General features: G+C 38.8%; 1 pseudogene; it reads right to left on the bottom strand.

Moving 5' to 3' along the window:
- Positions 1–4,607: 4,607 nt before the first annotated feature.
- Positions 4,608–19,072, bottom strand: LOC137726298 (uncharacterized; annotated as a pseudogene).
- Positions 19,073–20,073: the final 1,001 nt, after the last annotated feature.

The following is a 20,073-nucleotide window of genomic DNA, read 5'->3' on the forward strand; positions in this document are numbered from 1 at the left end:
GAAGTGAAATTGTTAATATTCTTACTATCCAGCATAAAACCACCATTGGTAGATATTTAGGCATTCACAATATTATTTTCTAGAAGGATCAAGTTAATACAAAGGAGCCAATTATCAAGATTAAGAACAAACTTGCTGGTTGGAAGGCAAATACTCTCTCCAAAGCGGGAAGACTAACTCTCATTAAGGCCAACCTCTTAGGCATTCCCAATCATACTATGTCTTGTTTTAAGTGCCCTGAGAAAATCACAAAAACTATAGATAGAGAAAGTAGGAAGTTTTTTTGGGGTAAAGATTGCAAACTTGTCCCTGTGGCTTGGGATAGAGTTTGCAGCTTGAAGGAAAATGGGAGTCTGGGTTTTAGGAAAAATGATCACTTTTAATAATGCTTGTTTAGCAAAACTCGGTTGGAGAGTTTTAACAGATAACCAAAATTGGTTTGTTCAGATTATTAAGAATAAATACTTGAAGAACAAGGATTTCCTTAATACTAAAATTAGACAAAACCACTCTTGTGCCTGGAAAGGCATCCTTAAGTCGAGAAATATTATTGAAAAGGGGATGAGGTGGATTGGGGGAAATGGGGAGAACATCCTCTTCTAGACCCATAACTGCGTTTTTCCTTTCCCTATTTCCAACCTTGTTCCTTCAAATCAGGCTAATGATATTGATCTGAACCTAAAGGTGAGTCAATTCATTAATAATGGACATTGGGATAGAGATCACTTGCGGTTACTGGTTGATAAAGATACTGTGAATAGCATTCGTAGTATCCCCCTCCCCTTAACTCCCCCAATGTGGTAGTTATTGCTGGGGATCTAATGCAAATGGTAAGTTTTTAGTTAAGTCAGGAACTTGGATACAAAATAGTGATAGTAATAATGTTATTTCAAGTGACCTTCTTAAGAAAATGTGGAAGCTTAAGCTTCCCCATAAGGTCAAAATTTTTAGTTGACTTCTCATAATTGGAAGACTAAATACAAGAGACAAATTATCCAGATACATTAATAACATCCTGTCCACCTGTCCTTTGTGTAATTTAGAGGATGAGAACAAATCTCACTTGTTTTTAATTTGTAGATTCGCACAACTAGTGGGGAATTGTCAAACTATATCTAATAACATAAGACTAAATCAGTCTTTTCCTTTCGATGATTGGCTCAATGAATTAACTGATAAGAATGATGCATGTATGTGTGATCTCAATAAACTTTTACTAACCTGTTGGCAGATTTGGAAAGAGAGAAATTTGGTGATTTTCCAAAATAAAATTCCAAATCCTACATGGATCGTTAAGGCTGCCCTCAATTTTGGGAGGGATTTCATTGATGCCAATGGAGCAATGCCTGGGGTTTGCAATGGTAGTAAGCCCTCCCTGACTTCTCCTATCTGGTGGTCCCATCCGAAGCAGGTTTTGTGAAACTTAGCTTCGATATCTCAGTTGTGCATCAAGGTGCGGCTGCTATGTTTGTGATTAGAAACGAGAATGGAGAGCCTATTGTTGCGGGAGCTAGATTTGTTGGCCAAAACACGATTTCGATTGCGGAATGCCTAGCGTTGAGAGATGGCATGTGGATGGCTAAGGCCAAAGGTTTGACTCGTATTGTGGTGGATGGTGATTCAAGGTTGGTGATTGAGTCTATTAGAGGTGGCTATAGCTTCTTTGGAGATTAAGGAACATCTTGGAGGATATTTGCTGGCTAGCAGGTTCTTTTAAGGAGATTTGCTGGAATCGTGTCTTTAGGGAAGCCAATTTTCTGGCAGATGCTATAACTAGTGTAGGTTATTCGGTCTCGGATTTTCATGTTTGGGATAGAACTCTCCCTTTGGAAGTCCGTCAGGCCTTCCTCTTTGATTGTATCCAAATTGGTTGCCCTAGGGGCTTTTCTCTTTAATGTAGTTGTTTTTTTATCCAAAAAAAAAAAGAAAAAAAGAAAAAAAGAAAAAGAAAATCTCTTTGTCGCGTTGGCTTATATCATTGTATAGGTTAGCATGTAACCTATTAAATAAATATGAGAGCTTCAATAAACAAGTATTGTTATTTTCATAATAATTATATCGAAAGAAAGCTATATACATTTTAGGCTTGTGGCCCAAGAAATTACCCACCATTGATATTGATTCTACAAGGTCGGTTCCATACTCCATACTTGGACTTAATAATGAGACCCTGGCGTGGGATCATGATTTTTTAGGCCGGAGTCAAACTGATTGGAATACATATACTTTAGAAATTCTGTCATGGGCTCAACAGCTCCAATCGGTTTGAGTTGCACAAACAAACCAGCGATGTCACATCACCCTATGTTTTGGAAAGGTCTCTGTCCCAATTAATATAAATTCACTCATCTAGGTTCATCTTTGGTAACACAATTATAACATACTCTATTCTCTCGCCCATTGCTTGAGTCTCATATATTGCTTACTAACTTGATTGTCGGAGGATCTTTGGCCGAACCTTACATGTGCCAAATTTGTTCACGATCATTTGTTCTTTTACAGGTAGCTGAGTATGTGCATCTCCTCTCCACATGGTGGTTGACGAATTTGATTCCAACGCCTGAAATTCAGGAGCTAAAATCTCCAGTGCGGAGAAGGAAAAAAGTACATAATATAAAGTGGAAGAACTGGAAAAAACCAGGAAAACAACGAAGTGGATGCCATTGCCCAAGTACTCCACCTTTTTAATGCCTATGAAACTCCAATATATATATATATATATATTCTCTTAGACATTTGCAAAGAAATATCATTGATTTTAAGACAAGCAAGGGAAAAAAAAGGGAGAGCCCTCGTATCTCAACTCATAAGGTAAATAGTTAAAATTAGAGGGACATTGAGATGAAAATTTTGTACGATGCAACTTTTTAAAGTGGAGGTTAGAAATTTTGAACGTAACAGTGTTGGATAGAGTGGTATGTATGTTTTTTGGACCATAATTCGAATTCCTCCATTATAGTTTATATATATATATATATATATATAAATTAGATTTTCGATGAAATTAAAAAAAAAAAATGAGATCACATGAACTTTCGAAGATGAGGACTTGTCATGGGAAAGGGGATGGGAATGTTTCAATTATTTTCATAGTTCTGCATCTCCAAAATCATTGAATCTGCCCATATGCATTCAGAAAATGCTTTTGACCAGCCAATGGACTGGAATTCCCATATGTTTATTTCAGTTAACAAGTTAATTAAAGAGAGGAAACTTCTGGGTTGATTTGAAATCAAATCAACAATTAGCAATCCTTTTGTAGCCATTCAAGTTGTAAGCTTGTGAAAACAGAATCAAATCTTGATGAGGGTCCAGCAGATTGACAGTGTAGATAAGGCAAAACGTGTGGAGGGTCCTATATATTATCACTGCAGTGAAGGGAAGTGCAAATATAATGTGAATATTATGTGTAGCAACTGTGTCACCACATGGTTGGAACTTGAAACTTGGATTGGGGAAATTCAATCCTACCAACATACATGACGTACAAACCTTGTGTTAAAAATAGATTCTGCAAATCTGATGACTGACTGTGTTCATGTGTCAGATGCGTTCATATAACAATCATTCTTGTTTAACTAATTTTATTTTTTATTTTTTATTTTTTATGAATTTCGTTTGATTCGATGCAAGTGTGTGAATGACTATAGTCGGACTTTTGTAGAGAGAGCAACTTTTGATATTTCATTTCAATGATACAAAATTACATGTACAATTTTTTTTTTTACATAACATTATATTATTAACACAAGACATTACAATACACGTATTATAAAAATTATCGTCGAGCTTTTATGAAGTGACTAGTTAGTAGAGATTTAGATTGTGGCAATCCTTTGTCAGGATTTCACGCCTTTTTTCTTTTCTTTCAGGACCTTTGAATCCAAACAAGGATATAGGAAAGAGAAGGGAACCTAGCCCCACTTAAGATAAAAAGAGAGGAAAAAAGCTATCAGAGTGGTGGTAGGGTTGAGGGGCGGAGGCTGAGGATGGTGTTGGTCAAAATCCCTGGGAGCCGAGGACCCATGGCAGTTTCTTGGGATGGTGAGATAGATAGATTGGTACAAGGGGCAAAGGCAGCCACTTTGTAGGATTAGGATTTTCTTCCTTCTTTTTTTTTTATCCTCTTCTTTTATATTCTCTTGCCATAAAAAATTAATGTAAGATGTTGACGTAGTTTAACCGTGATTGTTTAAATAGGAGAGGAGAAAAGAAAAGGAAAAAAAGATAGGGAAAAGAATTCTACTCCCACTTTGTAACCTGCACTGCACTGAGAGTTTGATAGTGCTTCTGAAAGGACCTGTCTTTGGCAATGTGCTGCCACTTGCAATCTTTTTTGGTGTTGCAACTGTGAGTGTAACAGTAACTGACCCCATGGAACATGGTAAAATTGAAAAAAAGTGCAAAGAATATTTTGCAGAAGATTAATTTCTTCAATTGATACTAAGAGACTTTATACAAAGAGAGTACTTGCCGAAGAAGTAACCTATCCTACATTCTAGGGTTTATAGATAATCACAAATAAATTACAAACAATTTACAAGATAGTTTCCTAAAACTAAGCCAAGATATCAGGAATGATATCATTGACTTCTCAACACTCCCCCTCAAGTTGGAGAGTGGATATTGAGAACTTCCAACTTGTGAATGATCTTTGAGAAAGTTTCCTTCCCTAATGGCTTCGTGAGTACATCTGCAAGTTGATTGGAAGAAGGAACAAATCTCGTAACAATTGAACTGTCTTGTATCTTGTCCCGGATAAAGTGACAGTCCATTTCTATGTGCCTAGTTCCCTCATGAAAAACTGGGTTAGCAACAATGTGAAGGGCTGCTTTATTGTCACAATGGAGCAGAGCCGGTCTTTGATGCAGTATACCTAGATCTTTCAATAAATATCGTAGCCATGATAATTCACAACAAGTTCCAGCCATGGCTCGATACTCGGCCTCCGCTGATGATAAAGACACAGTCTTTTGTCTTTTTGACTTCCAAGAAATCAATGAAGAGCCCAAAAAAATACAATACCCCGTAGTTGATCTTCGTGTTGTTGGACAACCTGCCCAGTCCGAGTCACAATATGCATTTAAGGCCAAATCATTTTCAGAAGAGAAGAACAAACCTTGTCCAAGTGTATTTTTGATATATTTCAAAATCCGAAGGGCTGCTTCCATGTGTGGTGTGCGAGGCTCATGCATAAACCTACTCAACACATGCACGGAATAGGTTATATCCGGCCTAGTGATTGTTAGGTATATCAGACGCCCCACCAATCTTCTATATTGTGCCGGGTCCTTAAGAATTGCACCATTGTCTGATAACTTAAGATTTTGTTCCATGGGAAATTCAACAGGGCGAGCTCCCAAAAGACCTCCATCTTTTAATATTTCTAAAGCATACTTTCGTTTGGAAATAAAGACTCATTTCTTAGAACGTGATACTTCGATCCCAAGAAAGTACTTTAGATTGCCAAGATCCTTGATTTTAAAACGACCATTAAGGAATTGTTTTAGGGCATCAATAGCATTCGAATCATTCCCCGTAATCAAAATATCATCAACATAAATTAGGAGGGCTGTAAAAGACTTGCCTTGTTTCCGGGTAAATAACGAGTAGTCAGCCTTGGATTGTTCAAAACCAGCGGATTGAATAGAGTCAGAAAACTTTGCAAACCATTGACGGGAAACTTGTTTCAACCCATATAAAGACTTGCTGAGGTGACAAACCAAGTTCTCTGATAGGAGCATATTTATGCGCCTTAGTTTGCTTGTTTTCTTGCATTTATGTTGCTAGTACTTAGTAATTTTAGTACTTTAAGCTATTTTCGTGTGTTTGTAGGTCCAAAGGGCTAAAGGAGCAAGAAAGTGCATTTTGGTGCATTTTGGAGTAGTTTAGGGCATTAAATGGATTGCATATGCTTTAAGCCAAGTAGATGGACGAAATTGAAGACCAAAGGAGGCTAGGAATAAATAAAGAGATGAAGAAATGAAAATGAAGAACAAAGAGTTCACATTCATCACCAACACAACCATGTTGCCACCCATTCATTCTCCCTAATAAACCTAGTTCCACATCTAGCCGTACCCTCTATTTTTCACCCTAGAATTTCATTCGTTCATTCTATTCATCCAACCACCCTCAACCTAATTCTCTAAGCCGTCACTCCCATAACCCAAGAACCTAATTCATTCAGCCACAACTCTTCACCATTCTCTCCCATTCTCTCCCAAAACCGTGCATACCATTCACCCTATTCTTCTCATCAGCCACATTCACATATCTTTCCCACCATAGCTGTAATCCACATGCATTCATCATCATAACATAGCTGCACAAGCCACTCCACATGCACACAAGCCACATGCACTCCCACTCTTTAATTCATTGCAGCCACATGCACTCCCATCCATTTCATCATTGTAACCATTGCAGAAAATACCCATCATTGCTGTGCATACACACTTCATTCCAGCCACTCCACATGCATTTCCAACCCACATGCCCCTTTAATCATTCAAACATTCATCCACATGCATTTCCACCCACATGCTCTCCCATTTCAGATTGCATTTCCATTCACACACCAACAACAACACCCATGCCGTGCATCCCCTCACCAAGAAATCATTCAACACATGCATTCACTCTTTAATCCACATGCATTTATCATCATTCACCCTAACTTTAATTCACATGCAAACACATTCATTCCAGCCATGCACATTCAAACATTCATTCCCATCTCTGCCGTGCACACTCCCATCCCATTTCCAGATTTCCACAACTTTTCCTAGCTGTTTTGCACATGCATTCCCTTCATAAATCAGCCACATGCATTCCCCTTTTGCATTTCCAGCTTTCCACCAAGTTCCTAGCTGTCATATTCCCTCTTTTTCACCTATAAATAAACATCCATTGCAGCCACAAGGGGGGGGATTCAATTCAGAAAATCATCACACAACACACCATCACAATCACACAACCAATGCCGTGTAAATCCATTCCATTTTCTGCATCTTTTCTCTCCATTGCCGTGCCTATCATTCCACACAAATCCTTAGACCTTGTGCTACAACAAAGAGGAAGAGAAGCGGGCCTAAACGTTCATACAATTCAAGTTTGAGTTGTTGGAATGTTTAGGTGTTTCTTTTCCTTTGAATTCAATGTTTAATTTCAATTCTCTTTGTTTTGTACGTATGAGGAACTAAACCCCCCTTGGCTAGGGGGGATTCGAAATATATGTTTATGCTTGCATTATGATTTGATTACTTCTAATTACGTTTCATAAGTTGTGAATTCAATTTGTCTAACTGTTTGATTGATAACTTATTTATGAATGTTTATTGAGAGTGCACGCTTAATTTTCATGCATGAATATGACGCTAGAATATAAGTGAGTTTCACCTAATAGTTATGAACTTATATTCACAAGTAGTGGAGGTTGCTTATAAACAATCGCGTTAAACGAATTCTTGGCATAAGTTTCATGCGTATTCCATAGTTATGAATGCCTAGTCGATGTTTATGATTTCCATTGAACTTAATGATCTTTGTCGAATGTCTCTATCATGCGTATTCCATAGTTAGGGACTTTGATTAGGAATAATTTGGTTGTAATGCGTATTCCATTCAATCCAATGAATCTAGGGAAATCTGAAAGTTAATTTAAGCGGATCTAATTAACTTGGAGCATTGAGAATTCATGGTTTATTGAAAAGCAATTGGAAATCTTTTTATATGCAAGTATAACATGTGTGGAGATGAACCCCTTGGCTAGCATCCATCCATTCAATTCTATCACAAATTCATATTTACATTCTGCCTAGTTTATGAACTTGTTTCGTTATTTCAATTTTCGTCAAATCAAAACCCCCCTTTACTTTCTTGTTCTTTAGTGCTTAGAATCTGTTTAGTTTATGTTTTAAAGTGTTTTGAATCAAGCCATAATCTTAAATTCGTCCAAAATTGGGTTTAAGGTCAGAAACTGCCTAGTTAGTGTTTTTAGGCAGTTTTGAGTCTTTTGAACTTGTTTTGAGTCTTTTGGTTTGTCTTAGTGTTTTAAAGTTTAGTTTTGCATTCTTTGAGTCTAGTATAGTGTTTTATATTGTGTTTTTACGTTTTTGAGTCAAATCCAAGTGATTAACAATCTCTCCTAATCCCCGGTCCAGAACGATCCTTACTTACATACTTACTACAATTTGACAAAAAGAGGGTTTAATTTGTGTGCGTATAATTCTCGCATCAAATTTTGGCGCCGTTGCCGGGGATTAGCAAATTTGCTAATCTCTTGGATTGTTCGTTTCTGTTATGTATTTTAGTTTTAGTTTTTTATTTGTGTTTTGTTTGTTGATTTTAGGTATTAGAGAAGCACAAAATGACACTTGATAATGCTTCTCTTTTGTCACGGCTCATGGAAAGGTCCCAAATGCAAAGCGTTGGTACATTTGATCTTCAATCAAGGAACGACGTGTTTTCCAATACTTACAATTCGGATTGGAGTGATCATTCAAACTCTATGTGGTGGGAACCTCAACATGTTCAACAAGAAGGATATTGGCAGCCATATGAGGAGTTCTATTCAAGACCTATGCAGCCACCATAACCTCATATTCAATATGCCCAACCAAACTCAAGTTCGTCAATAGATTATAATCAAAAGCTTAATGAATTAATTTGTTTGGTGCAGGGCTCACAAAATCAAGACAATGAGGCTTAACAAGAAGGATATTGGCAGCCATATGAGGAGTTCTATTCAACGCCTATGCAGCCACCACAACCTGCCCAAAGTAATGTAGGTAATTCAAATGAATACGATTTTTCAATTACTTACTACTTTGACGCAGGGAGTCCAAACTCAAAACAAAGAGAGGCAAAATCAAGACAAAAGGTTGGACCACTTGGAAAAGCAAATTGGGCAGATAGCGGAGTTCGTAGGACAATTTTGCGACCAAGGCAAACTCCTTAGTTCAACCATTGTAAATCCGGGAGGATTTGAAACCGCCAATGCTATCATGTTAAGAAGTGACAAGGAGGTTGGAACGGACCCTCAACCATCAAAATCAAATCACAAGGAAGATGAAAGATTGCAATTTGAGGAAGAGGAATACACCCAACCCACGGCAAGGGTAGAAACACCTTTGCCGGAGGCACCTATTGCTCCTACGCCATCTAATTCAAGTAAGGTTGTTCCAAATTTAATTAGTTCTAACCCCATTCCACCTAATGTCCCTATTTCTTGCAGGTTCATGAATTCCAAGGAAGAAGAAAGTGAAAAAGACATCTTGGAAGCCCTTCCAAAGGTGCAAAGTATGGAATATCATGAATTCATCAAAGAGGACGTTCTTGAGATAAACAACCCCAAAGAAGTTGAATTTTATGACACAAGACAAGGAACAGTCCTCACACATAATCTGTCCAAGGGCAAAGTTCCTGAAATGTTCAAAGAAGATGTGTTTATCCTTGAGTTCATGTCGGAGCACACAGGTAAGCCACCTCCCCGAATTTCAATTTTCTTTTATACTAATATGTTGTTAATGATTCAGGCACCCAATCTTGAATTTAAGCTATTACCGGATCATTTCAAGTATCACCTTCCATTCAAAGATAAATTCCATGCCGTTTGATTCAAAAAAAAAAAAAAAAAAAAAAAAAGCAGATGTAGCCTTCACAAAGGTTGTTTACGTGAAGCCCCACTAGGAGGCATCAGAGCGGGAGGCATCGAAGCAGGAGGCATCGGAGCTAGATCATTCGAGGCCACAATACTTGGTGGAACGCTGGATGACCCAGGAAAAAGGTGCCTCTGGAGATAAGCAGCAAGCCTTTGACGGTCACTTTGAATCTGACCTTCAGATTCTTGCAGCTCATCAAGCTTTCTCTTCATGCCCGTCGAATAATTGTTGGCAAGCACGTGCAAACTTCTATTCTCGTGCTTAAGCTGTTTGATCTCTTGCTTGAGACTTTCCACCTCTGCCATCAACGATTCAACCTGACGGGAACGAGCAAGTAGGCGTTGACCCATGTTGGACACAGAGCCTGCACACTGAACACTGAGAGCGAGGGACTCTTGAACGGCCAACTCATCGGACCGTCCTGAAAGCAGCCTACTATCTTTAGGAGTAAGAAGGTTCCTAGCTACTATCGTAGCTGTTGTTGCATCCGTCATCATGGAGTCTTCACCTGTAAGAGGGCCATTAGAAGATAAAAAAGAAGGGCGCCATACATTACCTTGACGGGGCGCAACCGGATCGCTGCTGAGACTCAAATCTAAGCAAAGGTTCGATGGGTTAGTCATTTTTCAAAGGTGTTCAAAGAGAAGGGTTGGATGGAGTAAAATTTCAAAGGGCCGGAGACAATTTTCAAGAATGGGAAATCTTCAGAGTGTGCATGTTGGTGGTGATCGATACCTCTATAAAAAGCCAAGGCGACACGACCACCGATTCAAAGATCCGGATTTTCCTGCGTAAAGTTCGGCGACGATCTCTCGGCTTTTCAGAAAACGCGTTCAACTTTGTCAAAAGATCTCTGAGAAAGTTGAAAACACGTGGAGGTCATCATCACAACTGCACACTTTTGCCGACAAGCGTAAAGTTCGGCGACGCTTTCTCTGCTTTTCAGAAAACGCGTGCAACTTTGTCAAAAGATCTCTGACAGAGCCGCATCCTCACTACTACGTGTCATTCAGAAATCGAAGAGACGTGTCGTTCAGAAAGCAAAGAGGCGTTCGTTCAGAAATCGAAGAGGCGCTAGCTCAGAAAGCAAATAGGCGTTCGTTCAGAAATCGAAGAGTCATCACTCTTTTTCAAAAAGCCGGATTTGCTGGATCAAAATTTTTTGTCGACAATGGTAAAAGAACAGTACCACCACTTTCTATTGGGAAATCCCTATATATATCGACCTTCATCTTTTATGGCAAGGCAGACCTGAAGAAAATGCCCAACTCTTCCTCACCTCTGAGGGCGCACTCCCAGCAAAGCCTTTCGAAATACTCAATTTTTTCTTCTTCCCCAAATATGATACCAGATGCCTGAAGTACAGATGACCTAGGAGGAAACGGTAGATTGAAGCATGTGGAGACAAGCACAACAAATACATGTGCTGATTCATTCACCGCTTCTTCAAAAGCAAAGGTATCTCATATCATCAAGGTCAAAAGCAAAAGTATCTCATATCATGCTCTTTCCCTGTCTTTTTCTTTGTCCTTGTTCTTACTCGCATGGCAAAGTGAAAGAAGCAATCAGCCGGCACTTGGAGTCAGTCTTCCGATCTGGAACCGACTGCCTGGAATCTATTCCTGGTTGCTTACCTAGCGTTGCTCTCGAGTAGTCATCTTCAACGGTTGATACACTTCCAGAGAAGGGACCACTTCTGCAAAGGGGAGCAAGTAAGGCAAGTGAAAATGATACATTGAAGCATGTGGAGACAAGCAACAACTGCATATGCTGAGCTATCCTCTAACCCTCTTCAATACGAATTGGAAAGATTGAACAAAGAAACAGATAAAAGGGGTAAGCTCAGACCTTCGGGGGAGACTAAAAGAATCCTGCAGCCCAGTTCAAGAGTAGCCTGTGGAAAATCAACGATGGGAGGAAACCAGTTCAAGATTTAGCCTGTGGAATCACCAAGATCAACCCATGCATTCAACAAAGGAAGACCGAGAAAGCACTCCAATTCCAGATTTGCGTCCCTAAACTCTTCTCTTTGTTAGTTACATTCTGCCATGTTTAGTATGTATAAATGCTGTTTGTGTGTTTACTTATGTTTTATGTAAATCTATGCTTAAAACATTGAGGACAATGTGTGATTTAAGTGTGGGGGGGGGGGGGGGTAACTAAGTATATTTGATGCAAATTCGTGGGATTTTATCACCCATAACTTCAAATGTTGTTCCTTGCTGTTTTAAGGTATTTTTAAGTTGTTTTAGAGTGTTTTAGTATGTTTTGTTTTGATAACTCTGAAAATCACATAAAAATTTGAAAAACATGTTTTGAAAAGCCTAAAAAGAGTGTTTTGAGTCGTTTTTGTGTGTTTGTGTCTTAGGGTACCTTCCAACACAATGATAAGGATTTGGTTTGTAATTGCATGACTGTTAAAAAGAGTTATAAACATAGAGAAAAGTTTGATATACTCTTGGTATATGCTTGGTTATGGTTATAATGTATGACTTCACATGCAATCATAAAAGAAAAATTCTTTTTTGTAACATGCTTGAAGGAAGGAACTCAAACAAACGCTACAACCCTGTGAGACTCGAGCCATTACCTTCTTTGGAGAGTTATAATATGTGATTCTTTGTTTTCTAAAGTTGTTGCATGATCTCATTATTCCTTGCTTGATTGCTACTTAGAATGCAATTATATCATGATAGAACTAAATGCTAGAACTTATATCCGTTTCATTCAAAGCATGACATTGAATTGCATAACATATATCAAGATGAAGTTGTGTAGTTGCCACCATAGCCAAATAGCCTTACTTCCCATATTTCGTATATGTTGTAAGTTTCACCCCCGTTGAGCTTTGTTTAGTCTTTATTCTTTGTTAACCCACATTATCCTCACCTAGCCTAGTTTAGGATTGTCCACACCCTTGTTCTTAAAAGATAGTGAGCATGACTTAAATGAATTCCTTTTGAGTTACATTATGCAAGAAAATGAGTGTGGGGGAAGGAATGTTTGTTCTTAAATTTATATGTATGTTTTGAGATTCAAAAGAAAAAAAAAAGTGTGAAAAACATATGAAAAAGAAAAAAACAGAAAAGAAAGGAAAAAGAGCTTGTTCCCCTTTGTTGTTCAAAAGTTGATTTTTCATTCAAAAGTGAATTCTAAGTTGATTCAAGTGCTTTGCTCACTATTTCTTTAAGAACCTTTGTTTTCCATATCCCTTCTTTGTTATCCACACACCCCAAGCCCCATTACAACCCGTGACTTCAATCTTGAGTGTTATGTATTTCAATTTGTGGAGTTTGAACTTGGTATGAGCATATGGTGTCACTGGTTCTCGCTTCTAAGTAGTAGCAATCCATTCATGAGATCATACCTAAACATGCTTATTAACTCCAGAAATTGCTCTCTTTATGATACATATATGTGAGTGTTCGTTTTCATGTTTACATCAATCTTCTCACATGTAACTAGTGTAGGGTGTGGAGTTAGAAAATCTGTGTGAAAATTGAGTGCATATCTTGTAAGGATTTGAGCAAATTCTCTAAGGCATGTTACTACATTCAAAACATGGTTTTAAATGCTTAATTGTGAACTAGTATGTGGTGACTATGATTAAGAATGTACTTAAGTGTGAAGATGACTAAAATCTATGGGAATGATGATTTTTAACTTGTCATGTGCATTGGAAATCCTTGAGGCAATTGTTGGAAGGTATAGGTTGTGTTTTGTTCATTTTGTTTTGTTTTTGGTTTCTTTTGTTTTGTTTTGCTCGAGGACTAGCAAAAGCTAAGTGTGGGCGAATTTGATAGGAGCATATTTATGCGCCTTAGTTTGCTTGTTTTCTTGCATTTATGTTGCTAGTACTTAGTAATTTTAGTACTTTAAGCTATTTTCGTGTGTTTGTAGGTCCAAAGGGCTAAAGGAGCAAGAAAGTGCATTTTGGTGCATTTTGGAGTAGTTTGGGGCATTAAATGGATTGCATATGCTTTAGGCCAAGTAGATGGACGAAATTGAAGACCAAAGGAGGCTAGGAATAAATAAAGAGATGAAGAAATGAAAATGAAGAACAAAGAGTTCACATTCATCACCAACACAACCATGTTGCCACCCATTCATTCTCCCTAATAAACCTAGTTCCACATCTAGCCGTACCCTCTATTTTTCACCCTAGAATTTCATTCGTTCATTCTATTCATCCAGCCACCCTCAACCTAATTCTCTAAGCCGTCACTCCCATAACCCAAGAACCTAATTCATTCAGCCACAACTCTTCACCATTCTCTCCCATTCTCTCCCAAAACCGTGCATACCATTCACCCTATTCTTCTCATCAGCCACATTCACATATCTTTCCCACCATAGCTGTAATCCACATGCATTCATCATCATAACCTAGCTGCACAAGCCACTCCACATGCACCCAAGCCACATGCACTCCCACTCTTTAATTCATTGCAGCCACATGCACTCCCATCCATTTCATCATTGCAACCATTGCAGAAAATACCCATCATTGCCGTGCATACACACTTCATTCCAGCCACTCCACATGCATTTCCAACCCACATGCCCCTTTAATCATTCAAACATTCACCCACATGCATTTCCACCCACATGCTCTCCCATTTCAGATTGCATTTCCATTCACACACCAACAACAACACCCATGCCGTGCATCCCCTCACCAAGAAATCATTCAACACATGCATTCACTCTTTAATCCACATGCATTTATCATCATTCACCCTAGCTTTAATTCACATGCAAACACATTCATTCCAGCCATGCACATTCAAACATTCATTCCCATCTCTGCCGTGCACACTCCCATCCCATTTCCAGATTTCCACAACTTTTCCTAGCTGTTTTGCACATGCATTCCCTTCATAAATCAGCCACATGCATTCCCCTTTTGCATTTCCAACTTTCCACCAAGTTCCTAGCTGTCATATTCCCTCTTTTTCACCTATAAATAAACATCCATTGCAGCCACAAGGGGGGGATTCAATTCAGAAAATCATCACACAACACACCATCACAATCACACAACCAATGCCGAGTAAATCCATTCCATTTTCTGCATCTTTTCTCTCCATTGCCGTGCCTCTCACTCCACACAAATCCTTAGACCTTGTGCTACAACAAAGAGGAAGAGAAGCGGGCCTAAACGTTCATACAATTCAAGTTTGAGTTGTTGGAATGTTTAGGTGTTTCTTTTCCTTTGAATTCAATGTTTAATTTCAATTCTCTTTGTTTTGTACGTATGAGGAACTAAACCCCCCTTGGCTAGGGGGGGATTCGAAATATATGTTTATGCTTGCATTATGATTTGATTACTTCTAATTACTTTCATAAGTTGTGAATTCAATTTGTTTAACTGTTTGATTGATAACTTATTTATGAATGTTTATTGAGAGTGCACGCTTAATTTTCATGCATGAATATGACGCTAGAATATAAGTGAGTTTCACCTAATAGTTATGAACTTATATTCACAAGTAGTGGAGGTTGCTTATAAACAATCGCGTTAAACGAATTCTTGGCATAAGTTTCATGCGTATTCCATAGTTATGAATGCCTAGTCGATGTTTATGATTTCCGTTGAACTTAATGATCTTTGTCGAATGTCTCTATCATGCGTATTCCATAGTTAGGGACTTTGATTAGGAATAATTTGGTTGTAATGCGTATTCCATTCAATCCAATGAATCTAGGGAAATCTGAAAGTTAATTTAAGTGGATCTAATTAACTTGGAGCATTGAGAATTCATGGTTTATTGAAAAGCAATTGGAAATCTTTTTATATGCAAGTATAACATGTGTGGAGATGAACCCCTTGGCTAGCATCCATCCATTCAATTCTATCACAAATTCATATTTACATTCTGCCTAGTTTATTAACTTGTTTCGTTATTTCAATTTTCGTCAAATCAAAACCCCCCTTTACTTTCTTGTTCTTTAGTGCTTAGAATCTGTTTAGTTTATGTTTTAAAGTGTTTTGAATCAAGCCATAATATTAAATTCGTCCAAAATTGGGTTTAAGGTCAGAAACTACCTAGTTAGTGTTTTTAGGCAGTTTTGAGTCTTTTGAACTTGTTTTGAGTCTTTTGGTTTGTCTTAGTGTTTTAAAGTTTAGTTTTGCATTCTTTGAGTCTAGTATAGTGTTTTATATTGTGTTTTTACGTTTTTGAGTCAAATCCAAGTGATTAAAAATCCCTCATAATCCCCGGTCCAGAACGATCCCTACTTACATACTTACTACAATTTGACAAAAAGAGGGTTTAATTTGTGTGCGTATAATTCTCGCATCATTTTCCCCCTGTCGCCGAAAACCTGGAGGAGGAGTCATATAAATTTCTTCATGAAGGTTACCATGAAGAAAAACGTTGTTAACGTCTAACTGATGAAGAGACCACTGTCGTGAAGCAGCAAGAGCCAATAAACACCGAACAGTGACCATCTTGGCAGTAGGAGAAAACGTGTCATGGAAGTCAACACCTTCAAGCTGGGTATAGCCCTTGGCAACCAAACATGCCTTATAGCGCTCAATAGAGCCATCAGAACGGTGCTTAATCTTGTAAACCCAACGGCAACCAATGGGAGTTTTGCCACGGGGAAGGGAAGTAAGAGACCAAGTTTGGTTAGCTTCCAATGCCTCTAATTCAGAAGCCATGACAGCTTGCCAATGAGGAAAACGAGCAGCTTCCTCGTAACTCCGGGGTTCAACCTGTTGAGTAATATGGGCAAGGAAAGATTGTTGTGTAGGTGAGAAACGATGGTAAGTAAGGTAATTAGTGAGTGGATACCGTGTACCTGGAGTGTGACCAGACAACGAAGATGATGGAGGATGTGGTTGGGTAAGCTTGAGAGTAGGACAATCATAATCACGTAACTTGGGTGGCGGAGAAGAATGACGGCTAGAGCGACGGGGCACCGGGGCAGGAGCAGGCGCTGACGTTGGGAGGTCAGAAACGGTAGATGCAGGAAGCGGTGTAGGAGGCGTGGGAGAGCCGGCATCAGCGGAAGGGGACGACTCAAGGGGAATCATAGGGTCGGGGGGGGGGGTGACACAGGATCAGGTAAGTGAGGTGAAATAAGTAGGACAAGTGAAAACACAGGTTGAGGGGAAGAAGGCGAGGTTTGATAAGGAAATATGTTTTCATGGAAGATAACATCACGACTATTAAAGATTTGGTGAGTGGTGAGGTTATATAACTTGTAGGCTTTCTGACCAATAGGATATCCTATAAAAATGCATTGGTGGGCACGGGGAGAAAATTTGTGATTCACATTAACATCAGTGGCAAAAGCAAGGCAACCAAAGACTCTAAGGTGTGAAAAAGTAGGAGGTGTAGAATATAAACGTTCAAAAGGCGTTTTCTTGGAAAGAATGGGTGTGGGAAGACGGTTAATGAGATGAACGGCTGTGAGCACACATTCACCCCAAAAATGGAGGGGAAGATTAGCTTGAAAACGCAAGGCACGAGCGGTTTCAAGTATATGGCGATGCTTGCGTTCTACGACCCCATTTTGTTGAGGCGTATAAACGCAAGAATGTTGGTAAATCACTCCATGATCTTTAAAGAAGTCACGAAGAGAAAAACAATTCCCCACCATTGTCCACACGGATTTGACGAATAGAAGTGTTAAATTGAGTTTTGACAAATGAAAAAAAATTCTTGAGAATAGATTGTGTTTCATTTTTGTGTTGCATAAGGAAAATCCATGTGAAGCGAGAATAATTGTCTACAATGAATCAAAACAAAAGGTTTATTAGAAGAAATAGAACTAACATGAAAAGGTAATCGATGTTGCTTGGCTAAAGGGCAAACATCACAAGCATTATTAGATGCAAAAGGGAAATGTAACAATTGTTTGGACATGAAATCTAAACGAGGGGCTGACAAGTGACCCAAACGCCGATGCCATAGCTCCGTAGGTGAAAGCACAAGGTTGCAGAATCGCCGAGGATGTTGAGATTGCGCAGGAGCCAAGGCCACCAAGTAGTACAGCCCGCCTCTTCGCTTACCCAAACCAATCACCGTCCTCGTCGTTAGGTCCTGCATAACACACCAAGAAGGAAATAAAGTTACTGAACAATGCAATCCACTCGTAATACGACTTACTGACATCAAATCTACTTTAAAGGTAGGCACACATAGCACATCTTGCAATCTAAAAGTAGAACTCAAAGGAATATGACTAGTGGAAAGTATGCGGGCTGTCTCTCCACTAGGTAACAAAACAGGTGACAGTTTCTTATTTTCAACACCATTAGTTAACAATTCTGGTGAGGAAGTGATATGATCTGTTGCACCACTATCGATTATCCATTGATGGAGATGCAAAGAGGGATTCGACAAACCTGTCTTGGCGACATTGGCATTGGCCTGTGGCTGTTCATCACTACCCTGACCATTCATGATTTGAAGAATCTGTTGAAAATGGGCATCAGAGAGCCTAGACATAACTGACTGCATCTCCTCTTTGGTGGCTGCATTTTTCGAGACATGATTTGCCGAGGAAGAACCCCACTCCGTCTTAGGACGATGGTTCCCTTTCTGTGGCTTAACCTTATGCAAATGGTGTCCTGGTGGATACCCATGAAGTTGATAGCAGGTATCAATGGTATGGTAGTCTTGATCACAATGAGTACAATGCAAGGGTTTGCGATTAGAAGATTTCGAACCACTGTGACGCACAGCCATGGCTACTGTGCCTGTAGTAACTCGGGAAGAAGCAAGGCTTCTTTGCTTCTCCTCCTGGGAAATCGATGCATAGGCTTGACGAACAGTTAGAAGAGGATTCATCAATAGAAGCTGCCCTTGAACAGCACTATAGGAGTAGTTAAGTCCCATGAGAAACTGCATCAACTTGTTCCTCTCATTCTGTGCTCCACAAGTGCAAGAAACGGAGTCACTGTAAGACGACAACTCATCCCATAAACTTTTCATCTTCGTATAATATGCAGCAATAGAGAGTTGATCTTGTGTAAGTGAAGCAATGTCCCGTTGTAGTTGAAAAATTCGAGGAGCATTACTTTGGCAATAGCGCTCACATAATTCTTCCCAAATTGCATGAGCATCAGTCATATAAAGGATACTGTCAGCAATATCTGAGTCAATGGAATTAATAATCCATGCTACAATCATGTCGTTGCATCTCTGCCATGAAGCGTGATCGTACGACTTGGTCTTGACAGAAGGTTGAAGGACAGTGCCATCAACAAAACAAAGTTTGTTTTTGGCACTCAAGGAGATCTTCATAGCACGAGACCAAGTTGAATAATTATCCCCATTCAAGGGCTTTGAAACCAGCATCATGGCTGGATGATCAGAATGATGAATAAAAAAAAGATTGGAAACATTAGCCTTTGCATCGGAATTGCTTCCAGAAACAGCGTCGGTAGCCATGGCAAACGACGGAAAAGAACAGAGAAACAAAAGGCAGCGGAAGGAACTGGGTTTTCAGCCTAGCTCTCGATACCATGAAAAAAAGTGCAAAGAATATTTTGCAGAAGATTAATTTCTTCAATTGATACTAAGAGACTTTATACAAAGAGAGTACTTGCCGAAGAAGTAACCTATCCTACATTCTAGGGTTTACAGATAATCACAAATAAATTACAAACAATTTACAAGATAGTTTCCTAAAACTAAGCCAAGATATCAGGAATGATATCATTGACTTCTCAACAAAAATGAAATCTTGCCCTTACTCCAGCTTTTTTGTGCGCTTGGACTGGCCATGCCCATGCTCGTATATATTGTTTTCCCTGTATACCGTTATTTATTTTAGACGATTAGTAAGAATGATTAGTTTTTGACAATTTGATTGCAGAAATGATCAATATTTATTATGTCATCATTACAACATCATTGCATGGTTATTATACCATCGTTGAGTCATCAATATGTTGTCATTACTAAAGTTGATCAACTCTGCAACCAAAATCTTAAACACTGATCATTCATGATAATTGTCAATTTTTTTTTTTTTGTGTGTTTTGATTGAATAAATCAAGGAGACATAAATAGATATGTGCAAAAGGAGAATAAAGTGTGCGAAAATTATTTCTCTTGATTAACACTAACTATACAACCAAGAAAGATCGAAATACCAATTCTACTTAAAAAAAATGATTAATCTAAGATATATTATTTTATGAAGAATGCTACAGTTGGTCACCCATACGCTAGCTCGTGACCTTAGCACCGATCATTGTTTTATACTTAGGTCAGCCAAATAGTCACCAATTTCCTTCTCCTTTTAAAGAGAGGTTTCTTGTTGGTCAGGCATAGGCCTAGCAATTCCTGACACGACACGACACGAAATTAACAGGTGTTCGGGTCGACACGATAACGAATCGGGTCGTTATCGGGTAACCCTATAAACACCTGTTAAGATAACGGGT

The sequence above is a fragment of the Pyrus communis genome, chromosome 15 (assembly GCF_041283825.1).
Source record: "Pyrus communis isolate YQ-2024b chromosome 15, ASM4128382v1, whole genome shotgun sequence".
Classification (NCBI taxonomy): Eukaryota; Viridiplantae; Streptophyta; class Magnoliopsida; order Rosales; family Rosaceae; genus Pyrus; species Pyrus communis.